At 45.7% G+C, this 24,908-nt stretch overlaps 2 pseudogenes across 1 annotated transcript; both read left to right on the forward strand.

The window, feature by feature from the left end:
- The first annotated feature begins 1,560 nt into the window (after window positions 1-1,560).
- LOC144097024 (very long chain fatty acid elongase AAEL008004 pseudogene) lies at window positions 1,561-7,304 on the forward strand (annotated as a pseudogene). Its single transcript, XR_013306891.1, has 2 exons — window positions 1,561-1,852; window positions 5,859-7,304. The product of XR_013306891.1 is annotated as a very long chain fatty acid elongase AAEL008004 pseudogene (transcript).
- Window positions 7,305-22,737: 15,433 nt separating this feature from the next.
- On the forward strand, window positions 22,738-23,583 carry LOC144097625 (very long chain fatty acid elongase AAEL008004 pseudogene; annotated as a pseudogene).
- Window positions 23,584-24,908: the final 1,325 nt, after the last annotated feature.

Here is a 24,908-nt window from a genome sequence, read left to right on the forward strand (position 1 = left end):
TCTTCGTTGCCGGCACTTCTCATGTCCCAGTAAACCTCCCTTCACTACTATCGAAATAATATCGCCGCCAGACGTGCCGACAACTGAGAAAAGCAAAACCATGAGCCAGCCAGACTAAGCATGTCATGCTTTCGCACGTCTTCTCTGTTTAACTACGTTGAAATTCTACCAGATTTTTGGCACCAAAATTAACTGTTGTTTTTATAAGTTGGAAAGCTTCTCACTTTGGTAGGCCACACATTATATTTTTTGCTCTGCTTGTCTCTGCTGCTTATCTGGGGTCAAGAGTACACATTCGGTTCAAGATCGAATAAGAATGAGGTCCCCAAATTCATGGCGAATGTCATTCGAACCGAATCATATTAAATGCTCGAATGCAGCAGCAGAATAATGACATTAGATGCCAGTGCCATTCGAATCGAATTAGAATAAATTTGCTGGTGTGACAAGGTTGTAACACGCTAGACTATGGTTCAATCGGGCTCGTCTCATGTTTTCACCGGGGAAGAGGAGTGGAAGCGCCATGGCGCTGACTTTTACCAAATGTTTATTTTTTTAGCCGAATTTCTTGAGTGCAAAATCTTCTTCGCGTTGTCTTTTGTAAGAAGTTTTAAAGACGTTTCTGAAAAAGTTTTTTTACTGATGTTTTAGAGATGTCTTTGAGTAAACTTCTTGCTGTTTCGGTATAGCATAAGACGTATGTGGCCATTGGTATCTGTTTAAAGGCGTTTGCGTTTCGTAGGAAGAAATTAATTACGCGATAAATAATAAGCGCAAGAACCTTCATGCCTCTGGTGTGTTCCACTCAGTGAAGGATTAAAAAGCTAACTTTGTTTACTGTTGTGATCTTCCCAACCCAACCCTCTTAAAGTCTATGCCACTCGTTCTCGAGAATTGCTCGCACCGCGTTGAATGTGCAAATTGTGCCCCTTGTCTACCTGCGTAGCGCTCTATTTCGGCAACACATCACTCGCTTTAATTCCTTCATTGGACTGGGGGATGTACCCCGCGAGTCAAAGCCCATTTTTACCAACTGCTGTATATTTAACTTGTATCCTAGTTACAAAGTTTTAGCGCGACTTCTTCTAAAAAAGCGATGGCACCAATTTTACCCCAAAATTGCGTGTCTAGTGCCCACGGCATGAATATATGCGCAGGAAGAATGGATAAAGAGCTAAAATCTTAGTTTCACCAAAGTTAAGCCCTCCTCAAGGCTCAGGCCTTGTAACCTCGTTACCCAGTCGTTTCTCATTGCTGTTCTTGCCTGCCGGCATGCTTAAAGCGCGCCTTCTGCCTTCGTGTTTCGGCTTCTTATCGTGCTTGGACCTCGAGGTCAGTAGGAAGCCATCCACACCAGCACCTATGTTACGCAGAGCGTGGCGAACAATGTCGTAACACACAAGCACACGCTCACCGCCTCGCGCCCTCCTGCCGGCCTCGAGAAGGCAGCAATCAAAGCGGTCATTAAAGATAATGAGGGGAGGAAAAAATGGAGTCAAATCAAACGCCCAGCGCCCGCGTAAGTCACTACAATAAGACCACAGGCTGGCTAAACAAGGGAGTTGAATAGGGGTAAGCTAAGCCGGCGAATAATGGTGGTGTCCAATTCCGGGCATACAATGTGTAAATAGAAACGCGCGTGCGCGTGAGAAGCGCCTGCTTTCGGGAGTGGCGTAGAAGTGTCATTACGGCTTCCTTCGCTCTGTGACGCAAGGGACGCTAATCGGGCTCCGGCTCCTAAAAAGCTGCACACAAGGCTACTCTGCGTGCCTCCGACTCCCATAGCGTCGAGGGCCTGAAGAAGCGGCCGCGACGTGCTGACACGGTGTCGCTTTTCCGGGCTTTGCGTGAGGTGAGTACACTTCGAATTTGCGTAACCCGAGTCCGAATTAAAGCGAGTGATGTGCTGCTAAAATAAAAATGCTACTCAGGTAGACAACAGGCCTAAGGGATACATTCACCCCGGAGTGAAGAATTTTCGAGAATGTGGTCTCTTTGGTAATGCGGCTGAAGTGGGCATAAGCTTTCGGAGGGTTGGGATATGAAGAGCGAATGAAAATGTTCACGGGTAGCATTTTGGTAACCTCTGATTTCCGTTTGGCATTGCCCTGCTCAATAACTAAGAGATTTGCAGTGCGTGATAAAGACCTAAACGCTTAGAACCTAAGGGGGGTAGTAAAAATTGATATGAAGAAAAAACTGAATGGTCAATAGTCTAGGAAGGAAAGAAATGTTTGTGATAGTCAAGGAGGTATTCGAAGTGTTCACGGAATACATGTACCAATAGTATAGGATAAAGCTAAAGAAACAACCATTCAAAACAACAGCCCATGACTCGCTGTGTGCTATTGTACTCCGCTATCCAATCACAGCAGCACAGTACAATATTTCTTAAGGTTATGAGGTAATGAGCAGCAGCTTAGTAATATCCCTGAAAAGGAAGATATTTAATAGATGTTTCTTCGCAGTACTCACGTTTGCAGCACACATTTGGAAGTTGCCTGATAAGCTTGAAATTAAATTGAAGAGACCACTGCGATCTGTTGAAAAGAAAACGGATAACGTTAGAGGAATTGAGGTTTTTTTTTCTCCATCCAATTCATGTCCAGCATTCTCGGGCAAAAATTTTTGAAATTAGAAAATTGTAAGACACTGTTATGCAAATATTGAAGGTAATGGTCTATTATTCTGATATGTAGCAAAATTGCTCTTTTAAAGTGTTTCCATCGATCGCATCGAACAGTTAAGACTGCCATAAAAAACCAATGGGACGCTTTTGACGATAGCAAAAACATGAATAGAAAAAAAATACATGACTGCCGTCGGGTGATCTGTGGATATATTGAATGTTATAGTGAAATCTTATATTATATGAAAAAAATTGCGTTCATAAACGGTTTCCCGCTCAAAAATGTTTTTCTCCAGAATTGCTGGGTATGATTGTTCTCGGGAAAAATTGATTCTTTGGCTTTTTCCAGCCATGTTGATCCGGCAGCAAAAGGCGCATCTATGAGTAGGAAAATTCATTTAAGAATCTTCCCGCCTGTCGATTCAAATTCACACGGTGAAGAACGGGTTATCGTCATTTTGAAGTGAATGACAGTGCAGTGTATCATTTGGGATTTGCGCCGGAAAATCAATGTCGACGGACGCATCTTGGTCTGTGGCACAGCCGCTGCATTTAATGAACAAAGTGTTTTTCTCCGCAGAAACATGCATTGCCGTCTATTAACAACATTGGTGTAGGATTCACATGGTTTATATGACTGAAAACCACGGCATTGTAAAAATTTTCAATCATATTATGTGAAATTAATGGCGAGATATGAAAAACAAACAATAAAACAATCTTGATAACATGCGTCAGCTCGCTAATACCGCACACAATGTACTAACCTAGAGTAGTCGAAAACCTGAACTCTGGAACGTTCCAAATCTGTAGAGCAAACTGTTGCTTACAACGCTTATCAAACACATTAAAGCGCCTTCTGAACAAACTTGAAGCACAAAATTTTCACGAGTCATGATCATCATTAAAGCACCTGAGAAACATTTTTTGTTGAAAATATTTTTGTACTTGCATGTAGTGCATCCTTCTGCGTGAATGAACTTATTTATTTTCTAGAGATGTTTGTCTGGCTACTTTTTTATGCGACTGTTTTGTTGATTTCATTGCGTATAATGTCCTCAGTCTGTTTCAGTGCACACCCTTTATTTTAGCTCATTTTGTTTCTGCGTGCAGTGGGAAATACGTTACGGTTATGTCCATGAAATAAATTGGATTGCTGATTAGTTTCTGTCCACAAGTAACCCATGTATGTTTGCCCATCCTGCCATGTGTAACTCGAGGTAGTTATTTCAAGCAGCCCCGCGCAGTTTTTCCGTATCCCTCCCACGTAGTTTGTGGTGGATATGAGGAGAGGAAAATGAAATTAATGAATTGCCTGTTTGATGTCTGCACCTATATTTAGCTTTTTGTTCTTTTCTGCCTTACAAAAGCTCTGCTTTTGGTGAAAGCGTCTTTGTCATTAAGATGCGCTAACCCATCGATACAGGCTAACTCCTATTTTTTCTCAGAGTCCCTTTAAGAGACCAGAAGAGAGCTGCATAGGCTAGGGTGGAAAGGTTAATTAAGGAACGCCCAGCTGAAATCAACAGGGAATGAGAAGGGGGAGGGCATGCAGTCCGGAGAATCAGATAGCCGATCGTTCTCTGGGGTAAAGGAGTCGTCTCCAAGACAAGGTGAATGTAGCAACGTCTTTAGTTTTTTAAACACACTGTCAACGCTTTTCATGCCACTTGACGTAACCTACATTTCTGACATTTCCTTCTTTCGTCAACCTTAAATCCATCTACGCAGCAGGCAAACCTATCTACGCCAAGAAGCTAAAACACTGATGTGCGAAGCAGTTAAGGAAGTAATCTTCACGTTAACACGGTGCTTTTCTGCAAGGCACGTCATTCCCGCAATTCCGTTCTTAAGACGTCCATGGGGAGCAAATATGCCCAGAAATTTTGGACACGTGAGTTTTCAAATGGAAGCTGTTTATGAAAGCATTTTTTTTTTGCATATCGTAAGATTCCGCCATAAGAATCAATATATCTGTAGATTCCTTCCTATTCGCTGTCAAAAAAGCACCACATTGGTTTTCTAAGGCACTCTTAACTACTCGGTCAATAATAATAATAATAATAATAATAATAATAATAATAATAATAATAATAATAATAATAATAATAATAATAATAATAATAATAATAATAATAATAATAATAATAATAACAATAATAATAATAATAATAATAATAATTGGTTTTTGGGGAAAGGAAATGGCGCAGTATCTGTCTCTTATATCGTTGGACACCTGAACCGCGCCGTATGGGAAGGGATGAAAGGAGGGAGTGAAAGAAGAAAGGAAGAAGAGGTGCCGTAGTGGAGGGCTCCGGAATAATTTCGACCACCTGGGGATCTTTAGCGTGCACTGACATCGCACAGCACACGGGCGCCTTAGCCTTTTTCCTCCATAAAAACGCAGCCGCCGCGGTCGGGTTCGAACCCGGGAACTCCGGCTCAGTAGTCGAGCGCCCTAACCACTGAGCCACCGCGGCGGGTCTCGGTCAAAGCGGAGGACAAATTTTAGAAGATTTTTGCCACGCATCGGTCAAAATAGTCCATTCCCATCAATAGGTTCATAACAGCATCTGATGATAATCTACAGTTGCCTCACAATTATAAGCGATGTCCCGAAACCTGTACGTGTGCTGCAGCTTCAATTAAAAGCGTTTCACTCCGGCACGGTAAGCACGATCAACTTTTTTTATTTATTCTCGAATGAAGCAGATAGGACGTTTTAATACAACTAAACGAGGTCTAATCATTGGAGAAAATGATTAGCCTAACGTAGGAGTGTTTAGTCACCAATAATAAAAATTAATAATAATAATTGGTTTTGGGGGAAAGGAAATGGCGCAGTATCTGTCTCATATATCGGTTGGACTCCTGAACCACGCCGTAAGGGAAGGGATAAAGGAGGGAGTGAAAGAAGAAAGGAAGAAGATGTGCCGTAGTGGAGGGCTCCGGAATAATTTCGACCACCTGGGGATCTTTGGCGTGCACTGACATCGCACAGCACACGGGCGCCTTAGCGTTTTTCCTCCAAGGCGCCCGTGTGCTGTGCGATGTCAGTGCACGCTAAAGATCCCCAGGTGGTCGAAATTATTCCGGAGCCCTCCACTACGGCCCCTCTTTCTTTCTTTCTTCTTTCACTCCCTCCTTTATCCCTTCCCTTACGGCGCGGTTCAGGTGTCCAACGATATATGAGACAGATACTCACCAATGCGGAATTCTTGTTTCGCAGGCCAAGCTCTCTCGGCACTGGGCGTCCCGGCGGCAGCGCAGCGATGAAGCTCAGCGTCAACCCTTTCACGCTGTCCGAGCAGATCCGCCAGATGGGCGATCCCCGAACCCGGGACTACCCGGTGGTGACGAACCCCATGTTCGTGTTCACGCTGCTTGCGTCGTACTTGTACTTCGTCAAGGTAGCCGGCCCCCGCTGGATGAAGAACCGCGAGCCCTTCAAGATCCTCACCATCGTGCGCATATACAACTTGATTCTGGTGGTGGTCGGCACGCGGTTCCTCTACCTGGTCCTCAAGTTCACTTACCTTCCGGGTGGCCACTACAACCTTTGGTGCCAGGGCATCACGGGGTTCATGACCGACGAGATGCGCGACTACTATCGCACGGGATGGGTTTACATCGCCTTTCGGTACCTCGACCTTCTGGACACAGTGTTCTTCGTGCTTCGCAAGAAGTTCACTCAGGTCACGCATCTCCATGTGTTGCACCACCTCATCGTGGTTGGCAACGCGTGGTACTTCACGCTGTTCGTGCCAGAAGGCCAGCCCGCTCTTGGCATGTGCCTGAACGTATTCGTACACATTATCATGTACTCGTACTATTTCTTGGCAACGCTAGGTCCCGCAGTGCGGAAGTACCTCTGGTGGAAGAAGTACCTGACCGCTCTGCAGATTGTGCAGTTTGTCATAATCATGATACACGTGTCCATACCGCTGTTTGTTGACTGTGGCTTTCCGAGGCACCTCATAATGATGGGCAACGTGCAGACATTCCTCATTCTTTGCCTCTTTCTGAACTTTTATGTCAAGACTTACGGCGCCAAATCCGATCACGCGGCTTCACCTGGCCCCCAAAGAACAGAGGGAAAGGCTGCTGAGCTAGTTCTCAATGGCAAGAGTAAATGAGCAATTTACCGGATTATAACTCCCTCTATCACTGCAAATTGTCATGGGGTAATGTAGCTGTCCACCTTGGGCTATCGTAACCAGTGGATGCTGAGTTATTTCTTTGGTATTTGGGAAATGTGCTTCTGCACACGGCGTGTACAGCAAAATACGGAACCATGTGTGGCGTGCTGTGTTTTGCGCATGCAGTACCGTGTTTGGGCTGTAGTCATTAAATGTTGATACAAATTGGATGTGATTCCTCATTTCCCTTGCTTATCGCTGTACAGATGACCTGTGTTAAGAACCAGGTGCGCATATCACTAAAGTTCACTTAATTCATTCACGCTTCACCTGACTGGGTTCCGATGCTTCATCGCAGCCTATTTTTCCGAGTACAAAAAAAGAACCGATCAGTCTAACTTTCCACCTCTTTTATATTGCAGCACTCACTTTGAAGGAAAAACAAGTCAGCGTTCGTATCCGGTAAGAATTAGTGCTCGGTGCTGGATACGTCAACAAACCCCTTCATCGTATTGGAAAAAGACGGAAAATTGTTGCTTCGGAAAAGGAGATGGAGCAGTATCTGTCTCAAGTCTTGGCCGACACCTGAACCGCGCCGTCTTCGAAGGGATAAAGGAGGGAGTGAAAGAAGAAAGAGGTGCCGTAGTGGAGGTGATGGAACAATTTCGACCACCTGGGGATCTTTAACGTGCACTGGCATCGCACAACACCCGGGCGTCTTTGCGTTTCGCCTCCATCTAAACGTGGCCACCGCGGTCGGACTCTAATCCGGGTACTCCGGATCAGTATCGCCATATTGCAGTGTTTTTACGTTCGTGCGCTCGTGGCTGGTTAAGGTGTGGAGGTCGCCCAGGAAGGCGACCGCGGCCACATTTATTTCGAGGTGCCGAAGAGGAGACAGCAGCGGGGCGGCGGCGGCAGCGTTCGGCCCCAGCCCAGGTCCCGAGCGTTCTTCCCAGCGCGTGCTGGGAACACTTCGTCCTTTTTCTGTATCAGGCACACTGCCAGCCGCGCGGAGCTACCCCCCCCCCCCCCCCCCCCCCCCCCCCCCCCAGACGATCAGTCGGTTGTGTGAAGACTCGTGAAGGCCGTCCGGGACCCGAAGGCATGGCTCAGGCGGGTGACTCTGGCTGTGGCGCTGTGACCTAGCTTTCGGAGAGCGTCGAGGGACGCGCAGTAGCAGTCGAGGACAGCTAGGCGTGCTGATGGGCCGTGAGCTTCCGGAACTGCTGCCGAGCGGAGCGGCCCGGTACCTAGGAAGACGGCTACGGAAGGCGCAGCGAGGTGCGAGGCAGGGGAATGGTTTAGATGGACGGCATGCGGCTCCTGGGACATGCGCACAGCCATCCGGGATTGGCTTGAACGCGGCGGCCGGACGCACGAGCGGCGGCCTCGCAACTGGCGCAGAGCAGGTCATGAAGTGGGACGCCGGAGAAGTTGCGGCAATCGGAGGCGCCCTCAGCGCCGCGACAGCAACCGGAGGAACGTCCGCTGGCCTGGTAAGCCTAGGCAGCTTGCTAGATGGCGGCGGATGGAGCGGCAGCATAGTTAGAACCTGAATCTGCTGTGGCCGAGAAGGAGTGGGCGGGGGTCTTCTGTCGAACTTGCGTTTGGCGGTGGCCGAGCCAGTGGTGTTAGGCGTCCTGGAAGATGCGAACACCGCTGGGGAGCAAGAAGAACCGACATCAGTGACTTGGTTTGGCTGGAGGACGGGCGCTGGCATCGGTTCAGGGTCCTTGTCAGGCAAAGTAGGGCGGGTGTCAATAGCCGTGCTTGGCACAGCTGTCACCGGTTTGACCTTCTCATCCTGCGTCGCGTGACTGTTACTGCATTTCGGACCTGTGTGAGGGCTGGGAGTGAGGCGAGCAGGCTGGGATGTTGCCGAGAGCTCGTTAGGATCAGCCGGCCACGGCATCGACGGCTCTGCAGAGGCCTGTTGAGCTGTTGGCTGGTGTGGGGTGTTAGGCGCAAATGCCGAAAAACGCGACACGCATGCGGTCACAGAGCGTTCCTTGTCATCAGGAGGCTGTGGCGATAACGGCAGTGGTGGGCGAGGAGGTGGGGACTGAGCCGAATGTGGCTCTGGGTCGGAACGGTTGCAATGAGGCCCGTCCAAAGACGCGGAGAAGGCAGTTGTGGGAGCAGGACTTGCGGAAAAGCTGTTGTTGAGCCTACCTCGTGTGTCGGGAAGAGAGATGGCGGGTCGGAGACGCTGAGCTGAGTGGCGGGGAGGCGGCCAGGGGCTCTCGAGGCGGGCAGGGTTCTGACGAAGGCTGCAAGGGCGAGAGCGAGGCTGGTGCTGGGCCAGCTGCTGGTGGCGGCGAAAGCGGGTCTGCAGCGTCGTTGAGTGGCAGAGAGCAGTAGGAGACGCCGAAGTCCGCCAGAATGGCAGCGCGCAGCTCGTCGTACGGCCGGCAACCCAAGGCAGGGCAGGCGAGTCGGCGCAGTATGTCGGGTGGGAGGATATAGCAGAGGACAACGTGTTTGTACGGCTGGATGGCGATGCCGCTCAGGAAAAGCGCAGCCTCAAACTGAGCGAACCACTCGCCGACGTCTTGAGGTCGGAACGCCGGAAGCGGCGGGTCGAAGGCTGGGTTCTGCCAGCTCGCCATCCAGGAGCGCAGCTGCGCGAGAAGGTGCGGCTCTACGGGTCACCACAATATGGAGCTCACCCAGGAAGGCGACCGCGGCCACATTTATTTAGAGCTGCCGAAGAGGAGACACAAGCGGAGCGGCGGCGGCAGCGTCCAGCCCCAGCCCAGGTCGTTGTTGTTGTTGTTGCCTTTGTGACATGGCACATAACCACGACAGGGGATTGGCCGGGGTTCAATGGGGAGACCCCATAGAATAGGGTAAACTGGTGCCAAGCTGATGATTGTGCCTTGGTTGAAATTTCAGAGTAATTAATTCAGAGAGAGCGTTCCCGAGCGTTCTTCCCAGCGCGTGCTGGGAACACTTCGTCCTTTTCGGTATCAGGCGCACTGCCAGCCGCGCGGTGCGCTACAAATGTTCAAACAGAATAAAAAAAAGGTCGCCGGGGTGGCTCAGTGGTTATGGTGCTCGGCTGCTGATCCGAAAAACGCGGTTTTGGTCCTGGCCATGACGGTCGCATTTAGATGGAGGCGAAATACTAGAGGTCCGTGCACTTTGAGATATCAGGGCACGTTAAGAACTCCAGGTGGTCCAAAATATCCGGAGTTTTCACTACAGCATCCTTCGTAGCCTGAGTCGCTCTGCAACGTTAAACCCCATTAAACTGATTATTCGTACAAAATAAAACCCTGGAGGTAACATCAGAGACCGCCAGAGAAGTACGCTCACTATAGAGCGTACAGGGCACGCTGTAAGAATAGGGTAACTCTAAACTGTCGCTGTTCCCGCCTTCGTTTTACCTCCGTTTAAATTGTGCTTTTCTGTGTTTTTTTTCTCAGTAGATGCGCTCTGCCGCACGCTGATCTTAATCCCGTGCATTGCTCAGTGGCGGTACATCAAGGATTCAAGAGTAATACAAATATAATACACGACAACAAATCGAAGGGATTTGTGCTACTATAGCCGATTAACACGCTGAATACAATACAGTGAGTGAGTTGGGTGCATTATAGCTGCACAAGACAAAAACATTACACTGAAATAAGATGGTCAGCTCGCTCAGGTCGTGCTCCTTAAATGCAGCGCGTGCCTTTTAATCATGTTTAACCAGCTAGCCTTCGTCGTTGCACTGCTATCACGTTGCAGAGTGCTCATTGCGTCAAGCGCGCGCCTTTTAATCATGTTTAACCAGTTAGCCTTCATCATTGCACTGCTGTCACGTTACAGAGTGCGCATTGCGTCAAGCAACGCCATTCGGAGGTGGTATACTGAGCATCCTCCGAGCCTGAAGAACACAAAACAGAATTGAAAAACATGTTCTGGATCTGTGTTATGATTTTACTTCTAGAATTTATATACCGAAAGGAAGTCGGCAAAACTTTGGGAACACGAGTATGACGGGATAGCATTAATGGGCCCCTGCAGCGGCTCCTCTTGCCCACGCAGACACGGACGCTGTTTCCATATTATGCGAAAGAACGCACGACATGCACATAAAGCCGCACATTAACCAAGCCATACGAACGTGCCTGCTTGGCCTATATAGGCAGCGCATATGACTGGCAACTCAATAGCCAGGGGGAGATTTCCGGCTACTTACCCCAATTTTCTTTTCACCGTAATTCATTTACTTTATATGCTTACATGTCCTAATGACGTTTTGGTCATATTGCGACCAATTGATCGCCAGTTTCTTTAAATGTTTTATTCACTTTTCAAATCCGCAGCTTTAAGTGTGACCTTACCATTTTAGATCAATCCGGATTTTTCGCTCACAACAACTACAACAAACACCGTCTGATTTTCTACAGAATGGGACTTTTAAAGCTTTCGCTTTAAAAGATCAAATCATTCAAGACAATCTGCTTAGAATCATAAATTTGCCCCCTATCGGCCCATACTGATCTTCAGAAGATCGCCCGTTGTCGAATTTTATAACACGTTTAATGTGTTTTTTATGACAACGTATTAAAAAGAGTCTATAAAGGCTATTGTGCGTGAAGTTTTAGTTCATATTTTGTTTTTATTTTTCTCTAGATAAGCATCATAAAACGTTTAACGCGAACATGTAGTTAAAGTTTGGTACCCATAATCATGTATTAACATAAGCCACAAAAGGATACTAGGCACGAAGTCTTCGTTGATGGTTGGCATTTCGTATCTTCTAAAGACTAGTTTGAAATTTTATCAAGAGCATTTGTTAATTTTTTTCTCGCCGCAAGCTGGTTGTGGTAAGAGGCAGTGCGACATTTTAAAGGATCACGTAGTTACTCATTTTGCCATTCAGGGGTATTTTTATTTTGGCTTGCCTGCGTAAGTGCTGCAAGGAAGACGATGCCACAACCGCACTAGTCAGCCTTGAACGAAGCGAACCGCTTTCTACTTACGAAAGCGTCGCGTGGTCTGCTAGTTTTGTTCCTAAACTTCCCCTTCGTGTAACAACAAACGCCTCCGAGGTAAGCGCGAACATTTTCGCACCTGGGACAAGAAGTAGGTTCCTATAGCATCAGCCAGAAAAGTTTGACAGTCGCAGTGAGTCTAGAAACCTGAGGCACCGTACTGCAGCTCAGCTCGGTTCCACGGCGGCATCGCTTTAGAGCCGCGCTGACGGTACCTTAAGTTTTTCTACTGGAAGAACCTGTGGCGTGTACCAGTCCGCCTCAGGCAAAGATTCTGAGACTGTTCCAGCTTTGAAGCGCCCCGTAATCCAATAGATTCAAATCTCGCGCTACCATCAATCCAGAGCTTGGAGATTGTCGATACAGGTAGAGTTCCACAGGAATTTAAAATTGATCGCTACTCAAGTAACACTTGTTGCTGGGCTAGTTGGTGCATAGTTCTTGATTGATGCATAGTTCTTGAAAAGTTGATCGTGTTCGCTGCTTTTCATGAAGGGAGTGACATTAATGATTTGAATCGTAATAATCGGCCCATTTTCATGCCCGTGGTTTTCGCAAAGATTGCTGAGCATGTAATTAGCACACACACACATCACTGTATCTAACCAAGAATAGTGTTATTTCTTGGCAACAGCACTAATTTCAAGAAAAGAAGACAACTGAGACCGCTTTGTTGGAAAATAAAGAAAATATTATTGAAAAGATAGAAAGTAAATTGATAACGGTGCGCATAGTTTTTGACATTAGAAAAGCGTTCGCCCCGATCAACCATAAAATGTTTGTGTAAAAAAAAATGACGTTGTATGGAAAAGGGGGGGGGGGGGGGGCGTTGCTTTATCATTATTAGTTGTCTTAATAACTAACTACTATCTACAATCGTAAACAATTATTATCGTAAACAGGTCGGAAAGGTTACTGTAACTGGGGTGCCGCATGGCTGAGTTTTGTGACCGACGTTGTTTTTATTGTATATAAATTATGTAGTTACCTTTCGCCCAGCAGATGACATTGCAATTTATGCAGATGAAATGAAACTTTTTTACTGTTGCAGACATGAATATTTTACAAGACACTCCAAATAATTGGTTATGTCAGCTATCGATTTGGTTCAAATCAGATATATACAACTCAGATAAAGCAGTGTAATTACAGGTAAGATCATCTAAACGGTTGCTGGTCGGCCTCTTAAGTTTAGTTGGTACTTTTTTATATCCTTCCTTGATGAGCAGAATAAAGAGTTTTTCAATTGTTTTCACCCCAATTTTTTTCCCTAACCACACAAAAGTTTTCACCACGAAGGGGTGAAGTGCCGCGCTTACGCGCTCTGCTGTTTTTGGAGAAAACAGAAAGGAAAAAGAAAAAGAAACTAGAATGAGAGGACGTGAAAAAATATTGTTCAAGCATTCCAGCCGTGATAGCTACTGACCTGTTGTACCGCGAGGTTATTTTCTACTTATTGCTGCTTATTTTTAATTATCACGGCTAGGTTTGTTGCTGACCGTATCGGTATAGAATCTTAGCAGTATCAATGGCTCAACATCTCGATTTTTCGCTTTTACCTGTGACAACTCCCTTTCCCCACGTGTTATATATATATATATATATATATATATATATATATATATATATATATATATATATATATATATATATATATATATATATATATATATATATATATATATTAGCTCTGGTGGGCGTGTTGCTTTGTGGGTATATGAGCAGCGGTTTGGCGATTTTCCGAATGTCCCGAAAAAAAAACTCTCTATAAGCTCCTTTTTCTTCTTTCTTTATGGTTCCTATAGGGTTATGTAGAAATAATCAATGTATTTTTGTCATTCATACTACGCAGTAATGTGTGTATTCTGTATTGGTTTTGCGAATTTTGCAAGGCTGCTTTGTGGTATATGTTTTATAGTTTTTACATAGGGAGGGCAGTCTTTTTTGGGTGTTACGAGACCCTTTAGGCCACCCTCCCTCAATTAGCGGTGTGCGTACTGACAAAACAAAATAAAGAAACCAAAAAATAAATAAACGCCACTACATCGGCGTTCAGACAAACTGTCTTGTGTTGTTTCAAACATAGCGAAAAAACGTGGAAAATATTTAGTTGCTTATAGCAGCATTTCCTTCATTGGCACTCCGAGCAGAAACTGGCTGAATATCATTCCCGAACTTCGATTGGAAGTTTCGGAAGTGGCAAGATCAAAGAACTCAAGCCAGTACAAAAAGCGAAGCCACCCCTGCGCGACCGCGTAAGCGCCGTTTTGCCAGCGTGAGACGCGACTTCTCAATTTTCTTCGAGATTCCCCCGTACCACTGAGTAGTAGTTGGTTCCCCTAATAAATGCACTACCGTTTTCGGAAGGGTGCAAAGCGTCCACAAAGGAAAAATGCCTTAATGACCACTGGTAAGGAAAAATCCTGTCCAAATTGTAGACTCGGAGGGAAAAACACAGAAGCGAAGTGATTACAGCGCCGCACGCTCGCACAAAGGGTCATTGTGCTAAGTGCGGTACTTTATGAAAGGAAGAGGTTATTTGTTGAAACGCTACGTTGTTTATGCGACCGCTCAGAGATCGCTCACCACCTCTGAGGAGAAACCATGGGGTGAAAATTGTGCGGCTCCGAAAAAAAAGTACAAAAAGAGCGACAGAAAAATGGGGGGTACATTAAAGCTTCGCCGTAAGGCTATGACGCGATAGCGCTAATGGTTCCCTTCAGCGGCCTGGGCTCCTCTTTGAATACTACTTTGCATATGCGGACGCTGTCGGACAAGAGACTTGCATGCTCTCTAGGATGCCTAGTTTTGAAAAAAAGAGGTAAATATTTACAATCAAAGTAAAAGAAAACAAAACCTTCAGGGAAGCGCAGAAAGGAGTTTAGTTGATGCACAAACCTAGCTACTAGGTTGCGGTGCAACAGGGGACAGCATCACAATGGCCTTCGGTGCCTGTCCAGGTCACACACAGTGAGATGGAGCAGCGACACCCGCGCCCCTGGTGGCAGCAGCTAGCGCTGCGCCACCAGCCACAAAACAGGCTGCGCGGGCGTCCAAATCGGAGGGCCCCAAGGACACTTCCCACACGGAGAACTCCAACACAAACACACCCGTGCGTTCCGCGCGGGCGTCCAGCGTATCTGAGGATGCGATGGACACGAGTCAAGGTAGTCTTGTGCCGTAAACGTCGGCAGGACGGAGGGGCTCCTTGGATCGACGCAAAAGAGACAAGCCCTGAATGGCGGGGCCTGAAAACATATAATACACGCACATATAATACAAGAAGGCTTTCATTCACTGGAACCGCAGAGGACTTTTACATCACCTAAATAACATAAAAGGTATACTAGCAACACTCCCAACTGGGGAGTAGTGTTTACAAGAGACAAATTTAGGCTCTAAACACAAAGACATTCTCAAAAACTATGAGGCCTTCCGCCGCGACCGAGAGCAGGCGAGCAGGCCCTCAGATGGCGTTGCATCATAGTTCAAAATGTCATCATAGTGCCGCCATAGTTGCCATCATAGTTTATAGTTCAGAAAAAAATTCCATTCTTATCTCACTCAAACGTGGCTTACTGACATGTCCCACTCTTCACCTGAACGCAACCGAATTACCTGTCAAAAATGAACGTGAATTTCTAGGCATAATTTTTGACAAAATCTCACTTGACTGCCTCAAATAACTGCGCTGAAAAAAAAAAAACTTTCCCGGTTTCTGAACGTACCTAAAGTCCTTACACGCAAACACTGGGGTTCTGATAGGGCATGCCTTTTACTAATTTAACGTTCCTGCTTAGACGATAGTTGCATAGTGCATGGTTCAGCGAGGCCGTCATACTTGAAACGGCTGGAGCCAGTACAGAATTTAGGTTTGCGTCTTTCAACTGGTACAGCCTTTGTCAAGCGTATGCAGCTCAAGGGGTCTGCTCCTGAGCCTTGCAGCGCGGCACCTCTTGCATACTCAGGGACTCTAACCTCACGAAGGCTAGAGGAACTTAAGTCCTCAACTCTCCGAAGCTTAGGTCTGTCAAATATGTTAAAGATTCTCGCTACGCGGCTTGGAAGCAAATCTCTTGGGCTGCGTATTTTTGACAAATACTCTACATTCAGTGCGTCCCACATAAACAGTCTGTATATAGAAACCAGTAGAAACCACGGCTGGCAGGCAGAAGAAGCATGCTTGCATGCTCATATATTTTGAAAATCCGTCCAAGGCCTAAACATATATGTTACCCTATAATTACAAAGTTCCCATCTCGAACACAATATACCAGTAAACCCCAAGCGATCAGACCACTGATTCTCCGGTTCGGAGAGAAATGTCATGAATTAGACATAATGGACACATTGCCTAATATTGCCCGAAAACCTGATCCACTCCAACCTTGGTACTATCTGCTCTCTGTATGCGACTTAACATTAAGACATTTTCAGAAAAAATAAACACAGCATGAACATGTATTACAAGAATATTAGCACTGAGCGAAAGATACGGGGAATAAACAGCATTTTAAACCGGTGGTTCAAGATCATCACGCTACGCTGGAAGTGTCGGGGTACAAGACAAGTGGGAAAAAAACAGTGCGGTAACCTCAGTGTGCATCCATCTTCACTGCTGAGTGCTACGTAATCTCTGCTGGCTGTAGAAAAATTGAGAACATCCAGAACAGTATCGTTTATCATGGTTCTCTGAGCATACTCACCTCACTTCTCTGTAGAAATGCACTTACACCACTAATCGGCGACATCATACACAGCATAAGAAGAGTCACCACACAGGGACATGACATAACAATATTTTGTTGGTTTCCCAGCGACGTCGTAATCAGTGGCAATGAGAAAGCAGCTGTATGTGCTGCACAAGCTCGGCACAAATAAATCTAGAAAGTAAACAATCCCTATGAAGATGGCATGAATTTGGTACACTCTAAATTGAGATATAAGTCGCAGTCTAAATGGAATACTGAAGTTAATAACAAGCTACATCTGGTAAAACCTATCATAATCGAATGGAAGTGATGCTCACACAAATAACTATTCACCAAAGTCACTTTATGGCGCCTTCGCATTGGGCACACACATCTTATACACAGTTTAATTCTTGTAAAAGATGAAATTGCATGCGCGCTGTGCGGAGAGGAGGTCAACGTAAATCAAATTTTAAGTTTATGCGCAAAGCTGGACTCAGTGAAGAAAAAACATTTTCCACTGTTTTATTCTGAATGTTTGCGTTTTTACACTTCTTTACTGGCAGGACAAAATACACTTGTGTACATATATTCTGTTTTTAACAAAGCAATCTTCTTAACAAACTGTGAGATTTTAAATAGATTTTTAAGGTTTCTTTTGAAGGCAACAAATACTACCCTGTGGTTGACGAATGATAGCCGTAGTCGCTTATGTGTCATAAAACACAACATTTGATTCCTTCATTCAGGTGGTACGTCAACAGCTTCAACTGGTCCTCGTTCTCTTGAAACAGGCTGGGATACGGTTACTGCATGGAATGGTTTCAACTATAGATCCAACTTTAGGTGCGGTCAACCTCTTGCAGTTTCTGCAATAAATATCACAGCACTAGCCATCAAGTTAAAAAAGCAACGAGGATTGACAGAGCGACACGAGCAAGGATATCACGAAGTAAATAACACAGGCTATATCACCTGACTCCATTTTCTTCTTAGAATGAGGAAATACACAGTAGAATAAAAAGTTATGCTACCAAGAAATTACGGAATAATATACAGCAAGCAAACTGTGCGCTTACCTGAAGCCGCCGACGAAGAAACTTTGCAAAAAGTATCCTCTGTCCTGCTGGTAGGCCACGGCAAGGAAAAGTAATGACGCCATGTTGGATCGCTAATTGTTCTGCAATAATTTCTTACCGGGGAAAGTCGTTGTTTTTGCGCTTTTGTTAAATGGCGCATACTCATGCAAGTGCGAGATTTCGTTTCATGCTTTTGAGCTAGCTACTTCTTTATCTTGTTGTTCATTTTTCACTATAATTACATTAGGAATTCGCACCAACTTGGCTGGTTTCCAGCCATTGAGAGCCGTAAACTGCTGTTGAAGCCACAAATCAAACCTTCTAAGTCTCAATTCCAAGATTGGTACCCATTTATGGAGGAAAAACGCTAAGGCGCCCGTGTGCTGTGCGATGTCAGTGCACGTTAAAGATCCCCAGGTGGTCGAAATTATTCCGGAGCCCTCCACTATGGCACCTCTTCTCCTTTCTTCTTTCACTCCCTCCTTTATCCCTTCCCTTACGGCGCGGTTCAGGTGTCCAACGATATATGAGACAGATACTGCGCCATTTCCTTTCCCCAAGAAACCAATTATTATTATTAAGACTGGTACCCATTGGCCTATTAAAAAATAGAAAGAAGAAGGGAAAATACGATGGGCTATGGTCCGCAATACCGGGCATCTAAATACCCGAATGGTGCCAAAGAACCTACGCCTTGTTTCTATACACAAAATCTGCAGACTTGCAGAGCTTTTCGCACAGACGTCTAAGGCCACCGCCATACTGAAGACTGGACTGCTATAACAGCTCCGTATACTTGCTTTCAGAACCGCAGAGAATGTAGATACGAAGCTGCCGTGCGCTCCTAATGCACAGTCCAAAAAGATTTACCCGGGGTAGTGGAGGGTCTGGAAGTCATTGTTTTAATGCTGGTTTTTTTTTTACATTACGTTTTGAACCGTCATTCGTAGGAGCTAAAAGTTGCCTCTGTTTTCCATTTTCCTCCAGCATCGTCCCCCGACATCAGAGGTAATGAGACGCAACGGGGCTTTACAGTCACTCACAAAAATTACAGAGCCACGACTCGGCCATTGCAACGAATGCGTGGATAGAAGTGTGTGCGCCCCCCATCGCGCACATTTACGGCGTCGTTAAGAAGAGTCGTCTGCGCGATGAAGCCACGAAATTAAGGAAACAAAAGGTTTGAAAACGTCGTCACTAGAGTCTAGCCTTGGCCCCCACAAGCAAGTACAAGCAGTGGTGCTCTAAGAAGGCTGGTGCCCGCTAGGCAAGTTGAACCAGCGAGGAACGCTGGCTTCGCTAGTAATTTACGGGTCGCAATTACTGTGCCTTGCCTAACAGTGTTTGCAAAACCCTGCCGTGTTCTTTAGTCCGCCGAAATCATTTAGTGTTTCTGTCTTGCTTCGTGACAAACAGCGGACAGACATCCACCATATAGTCACTCTGGCTCTTTGCTGCGGACGCGCACCATCCCGTCGTGTGGTGTCGAAGCTTCTCGTTCATCAGCCATTTCGGGAGGTGAGTACTGGCATGTGCTGGCCGACTTTGCTCGTTTCTCAGGGGTGCATTCGGAAAAAGACGTGTCGTGATAATATGGAGTTTTAGCGTCGCCATCTTTGCGTGCGTATTGGTCACTGGCGGTCGCGGTAAGCGGCGACGGTACACGCTTTGCTAAAACTCTCCAATGGTCAATGCATTTATTTTTGCGTGCACAAGAAGGATTTGTTGTTACAATTCAGCTCAGTGGGAAGGGGTTCGAGTTTATTTCGTCAACCTAAGGTTCTTTAAAGTCAACGGAAGTATCAGCGGAAATTGAAAATGTCAACCGTTAGCATGTTTATTAGCGACTTAGGAGAAGGAGGAGAAGAACTTTAATGAAGCAGGGTAGGTCAATTAGCGACTTAGTGATCAGTTAGTGCGATGCGCCTAGGCATGTTTTGCGTACATGGTACTCATTGCATTGACAACTACTCCGTAATCGAACACCTGAATGTGTAACTTTCATCGGCAGCAAGTTGGCGCACACGGGATAAGGATGTGCTGCTTGGTATGATACAGCGGCACAATGCACTCACATAAAAACCGCGATGCACCCTCGGTTTGTCAGAAAAATAATTTATATGTACTGGCATAAGAAAAAAAATGTGTAAAGAAGTATTCCAAGAAACCGTAATGTATAGCCTTCGAAGACAGCAGGGGAAAATCGCGAACAAATTTACAGAAAATGAACACTTCAAAGAAACCTTATTATCTAGAGCTGTTCTACGAAGTCTCCATCACGGGCACCTCTGTAAACACAGAGACTCTAGTAGGAAAGCCATCACAACATAACGCAGCCAATATCATTTTTGAGAATATCGCTAAAAATTCACCCAACTGCATGCTTTGTACAAATCTTTTCTTTTTCCGAGCTAGCGGCTGCCCAGTCGGCGACTACGATTTTATCACAGACCTCGGAATAGAGCGTAAACTCTGCTCGTATATCATTAGTCACGGTGTTTGAGCTCTGGAAAATAATCGAAATGTACTGATTGTCATATTCCCAGAATACTGCGGCATTCCAATTAGAGGCCTTACCGAAAATTTTGACGAACTGAAACCAGTTCTAAGCTATCTGATACATGAGACTTTGCAAACTGGTGACAATCATCAGGCGATGAAAATTAGTCTCACAATTAAGATCATTTTTTCAGGAGTTACATACAATGTACGCGTAATAATAAGGCGTTTCACTTAAGACTTTACACAATATTTAAAAATACACTTTTTGAGTTAGAGGTGCACTTTTTTCGGCATATCATGTTTAGCGGTGTAGCGCTTCAGAATACAGCTAAGACGTACTAATTATTATGGTTAATTAATATTGAATAGTTGAATTTTACCTATTACAGTTAGGATCCTTAGTTATTAAAAGGCGTGTAGCCCAACATAAGTAATACCCATATCTGTTTTTAGAATTTCGATAACGCAGTTAACCTCCGCCCTGTGGCCCAACAACTAGTGGCTATTTCGACGAGTTACGTGCACTGGAGAAGTCGCTTTGCTTGCAAGCTTCTCGAAAGCGCATGTATTTTTGCGCGATGTAGCCAAAAATTGGTTGGGTCACAACGCCGAGGATAACCGCGTTTTCTAAAGTCTAATACCTGATCAGGATATTACTTACGGACTCAAGTTGGGCTACACGTCTCTCAGTAATTAATGAGCCTAACAAATAGTTACAAAGTTACCTATATAGTATTAGTTAATTAGCCTGCTAGTTAACACGACTTAGCTCTATTGTGATGCCCTACACCGCTGACAGTGCTATGCTGACAAAAGCGCTCTTCTAACCCAAAAAGCCTATCTTTAAAAACTGTGTAAAGTCTCAAGTGAAACACGCTGTATATCAATAACAAATTTCTGCTTTCCTGTAACCTGGAAAAAGGCTGCCCACTTAGAATTGCAATAACTACCCTCTTCTAAATGCATCCCAGTAAGGCATTCAAAACAGACGAGGCACAGAAAATCGGTGTTGCTCAAATATTTTTTTTTTCTTGGTGACTCTCCAGTCACTGCGTTCGGCTGCTGGGCACGAAGTTTCAGGATCGAATTCCGCGCCACGGCGGCTGCATTTTGACGACAGCTAGATGAAACCCGTGTGTTGTGCGACCTCAGTCAACACCCAGGTGGTAAAAATTAATCCGGAGCCAACCACTAGGACCCCAGTTTCTCTATCCCTTCTTTCATTCCATCCTTCATCCGCTTACATTACGGCGCAGGTCAGGTGTTCACCGAGAGTAAATAAACACAGTTGCTGAGCCTTTAATTTCACCTTGAAACATAGGCATCTGCGATTACCGGATGCGTTTGAAGTGATCGATCACGAATTTTCTCTTGCCTAACTAGGAAATTATTTTCAGAGGCACATGCGTTTCTTTCCTTCATTGTCCGTCTCACTCATCGTGTGCGATGTGTACAGATAACTGAATATCAGATTCAAATTATGCGCACTTGATACTGTGTGTCTTAACAATCGATGCCCGAGTCTTTCTGATCAAACATCTGTTTATTTATGTGTTTATACCACAACAGTCAAAACGCTTCCTTCATACAAAAATTTCGCGGCACTTCCTTTACCCGTCTCTCATTACAAGTAAGAATTGCCGACGACTATCACACCAGTTGAATTTAATGGTACGTTGGGCTGGGTTTTAAGTTACGGATCTACACATGGACCATGGGAGACGACGTAGTGAATATCTGCTGATTACACTCTTCCTCCTGGCACTTTTGACTGACACATGAACTCACAACGCATAGCACAATTGTGATTTTAATTTCGTCTCCCTTCAAGTGTAAACCTCGTGGTCGGTATTCCATCCTGTATCCTCGCGCTCAGCTATAGAGCGCTTTATCACTGAGACACTGCAGTGAATCTTTCAAACTAACAGAAACAGCGTTCTGGTTAGGGAACTAACCCGCAATGAAATAATGCGCACTAGGCTTATTTATTTGCACGATGCTAATTATTGTGGTGTGTAATGTGCCTGAAAATAGTTGTCATTTTTGTACGCCATCTAATCCTTATACAGTACCTGCATGCAAAAAAGAAAACTATAATCAGCGTGGTAAACTGTTCAGTTCGGTAAATAAATATTTGTATTGCAGTCAACCTCGTTATAACCAAATGATTTAACACGAAAATAGTGGATATTACGAAGGAATGAATATTCCCTTTAGAAGCTCTGTCAACACAACACGGGCTATAACAAAGTTACGGCTATAACGAAGTAATCGCCGGGCCCCTTCCGCTTCGTTATAACGATGTTCAACTGTATCTGTATATATAAATTACATGTACTAAACCAATTTTAAAGCAAGATCGGTTTCTACCTTGCCGACGGAGAAAAAATATACCCATCTGAGCACTCTTGAGTACTGCGAATATTTTGTGCGAAGGGAAAAAAATGTTTTACTTTTTTTTTCTTTTTTTATCAATTTGAGACAATCCCTAAAAAAAAACAGAATGCCCTGTCTCTGTCCCGACATCAATGTGGCGCCTGCATGACGCGTCGTACTAATTAGATGTCATATTGTGGCGCTCACGCTCAAGTTTTGCTTACTCTAACCGGACAGCTTTGGGGTGTTGTTCTGCCATTTTATTCCCTTTTCCTTTTCAATTTGCAGAAACAACTGCTCGTATCCCTGCCCGCTGACGGACACACAACTATGAATCTCAGCATCAACCCTTTCACGCTGTCCGAGCAGATCCGCCAGATGGGCGATCCCCGAACCCGGGACTATCCGGTGGTGACGAACCCCATGTTCGTGTTCGCGCTACTGGCTTCCTACCTCTACTTCGTCAAGGTCGCCGGCCCCCGCTGGATGAAGAACCGCGAGCCCTTCAAGATCATCATCATAGTGCGCGTGTACAACTTAGTCATGGTACTCATGACCGCCAAGTTCCTTCGCATGACCCTCGGGCTCACCTACTTTCCTGGAGGCCACTACGACCTCTGGTGCCAGGGTATCACGGGGATTACGAGTGATGAGATGCGCGAGTCCTACCGCGTTGGCTGGATCTACGTCTTGTTTCGCTACTGCGACCTCCTGGACACAGTGTTCTTCGTGCTGCGCAAGAAGTTCACCCACATAACCCACCTGCACGTGTTCCACCACACAATCGTGGTACTTAACGTGTGGTTCTTCGCGCTTTTCGCGCCCGAAGGACAGACGGCGCTGAGCACGTGCCTAAACGCTTTCGTCCACGTCATCATGTACTCTTATTACTTCTTGGCGACGCTAGGTCCCGCTGTTCGCAAGTACCTCTGGTGGAAGAAGTACCTCACCACTCTGCAGATTGTGCAGTTTTTCATAATCATGGTACATATGTCGATACCGCTTTTCGTGGACTGCGGCTTCCCGAAGCACTTGGTCGCGTTGGGTATCCTCCAGACTTTCGTCATTCTGTGTTTATTCCTAAATTTCTACGCCAAGACGTACGTGGCCAAGTCCAGTCACGCGGCTGCGAACAGCAGAGTGACCGAGACGGTTGTAAATGGGAAAGACGAATAAATGCGGGGGTTGCACATTCATGGATGAAAGAAGCTACGAAAACCAGGTTCCACAAAGGACCGTTAAATGTTCTTCCCTCCGATCTGTGAGGAAACAATTGCTGGTGGCAGCTGGCCGTGAGGTAGCTCCACAGTTTACCAACGTTTGTCCGTTTCCTTTAGTTTTTGAGGAATGACGCGCTTGTTACACATACCGACAGTCAGTAACGCTAGCTATTAATTAAAATCAGAAATCAATGTACCAGCAAATATTGAAAAGTTGGTCTTACTCTTACGCCTCTAGCAAGACATAGCTGATGTATGCTAAAACTAGAGGAATGACGAAGAACTGGGGCTTTTATGAAGTACCGCGGGCAAATAGAAGATGGCTTGCAGCGATAGGGTACGACGTTGTAATCACAAAGTGCCCGCCCTCATAGAAAACGGAACTTTTCTAAGCTACGAGAGACCGAAACGTTAGGCTGTGGATTAACTCAGCTAATCCAGGATATGCAAAGCGAAAGCTGTCGACGTTCATTGTGCTCATTGGCGTTGGCGTTGACAGCGTTCTAGACTCCAATGATATTTTTGAGGAAATGAAGGGTGCATAACTGGCCACCTGGGTCAGTGGACGCCACAATCACGTTTTGAGGTACACGGTGGTGGACCCGCCGCGGTGGCTCAGTGGTTAGAGCGCTCGGCTACTGATCCGGAGTTCCCGGGCTCGAACCCGACCGTGCGGCTGCGTTTTTATGGAGGCAAAACGCTAAGGCGCCCGTGTGCTGTGCGGTGTCAGTGCACGTTAAAGATCCCCAGGTGGTCGAAATTATTCCGGAGCCCTCCAATAAGGCACCTCTTCTTCCTTTCTTCTTTCACTCCCTCCTTTATCCCTTCCCTTACGGCGCAGTTCAGGTGTCCAACGATATATGAGACAGATACTGCGCCATGTCCTTCCCCAAAACCAATTATCATTATTATGATTATTCCTACTCGGTAAGGACGTCAAAAAGTATCGACTGGGGGAGGATTTTAAATCTAATTTTCTCGCTGATAAATGAGTCTTTTGCAGGCGGAAAAATGTGAGCATAGCCAGAAAAATCCAGAAAATCAATTTTTTGCTAAGAACGATATGTTCATGGAGTTGCTCTCAGTGTTCCTTGAATTACGTGGAGTGTTATGACATATATTGCCCGCCTTTTAAACTGCACTGCGCAGCCTGTGGCTTGCCGTTGGTGACGCGCTCGAGTAAGCGCTCAGCACTGCGACAGCCTGCGCAATGCGACCAAAGGCGCGGTACCATTCATGTACCGAACGTGGTCTACGGAATTTGGTTAAATTTCGGTCACC

Source organism: Amblyomma americanum, chromosome 7 (assembly GCF_052857255.1).
Source record: "Amblyomma americanum isolate KBUSLIRL-KWMA chromosome 7, ASM5285725v1, whole genome shotgun sequence".
NCBI classification, from domain to species: domain Eukaryota; kingdom Metazoa; phylum Arthropoda; class Arachnida; order Ixodida; family Ixodidae; genus Amblyomma; species Amblyomma americanum.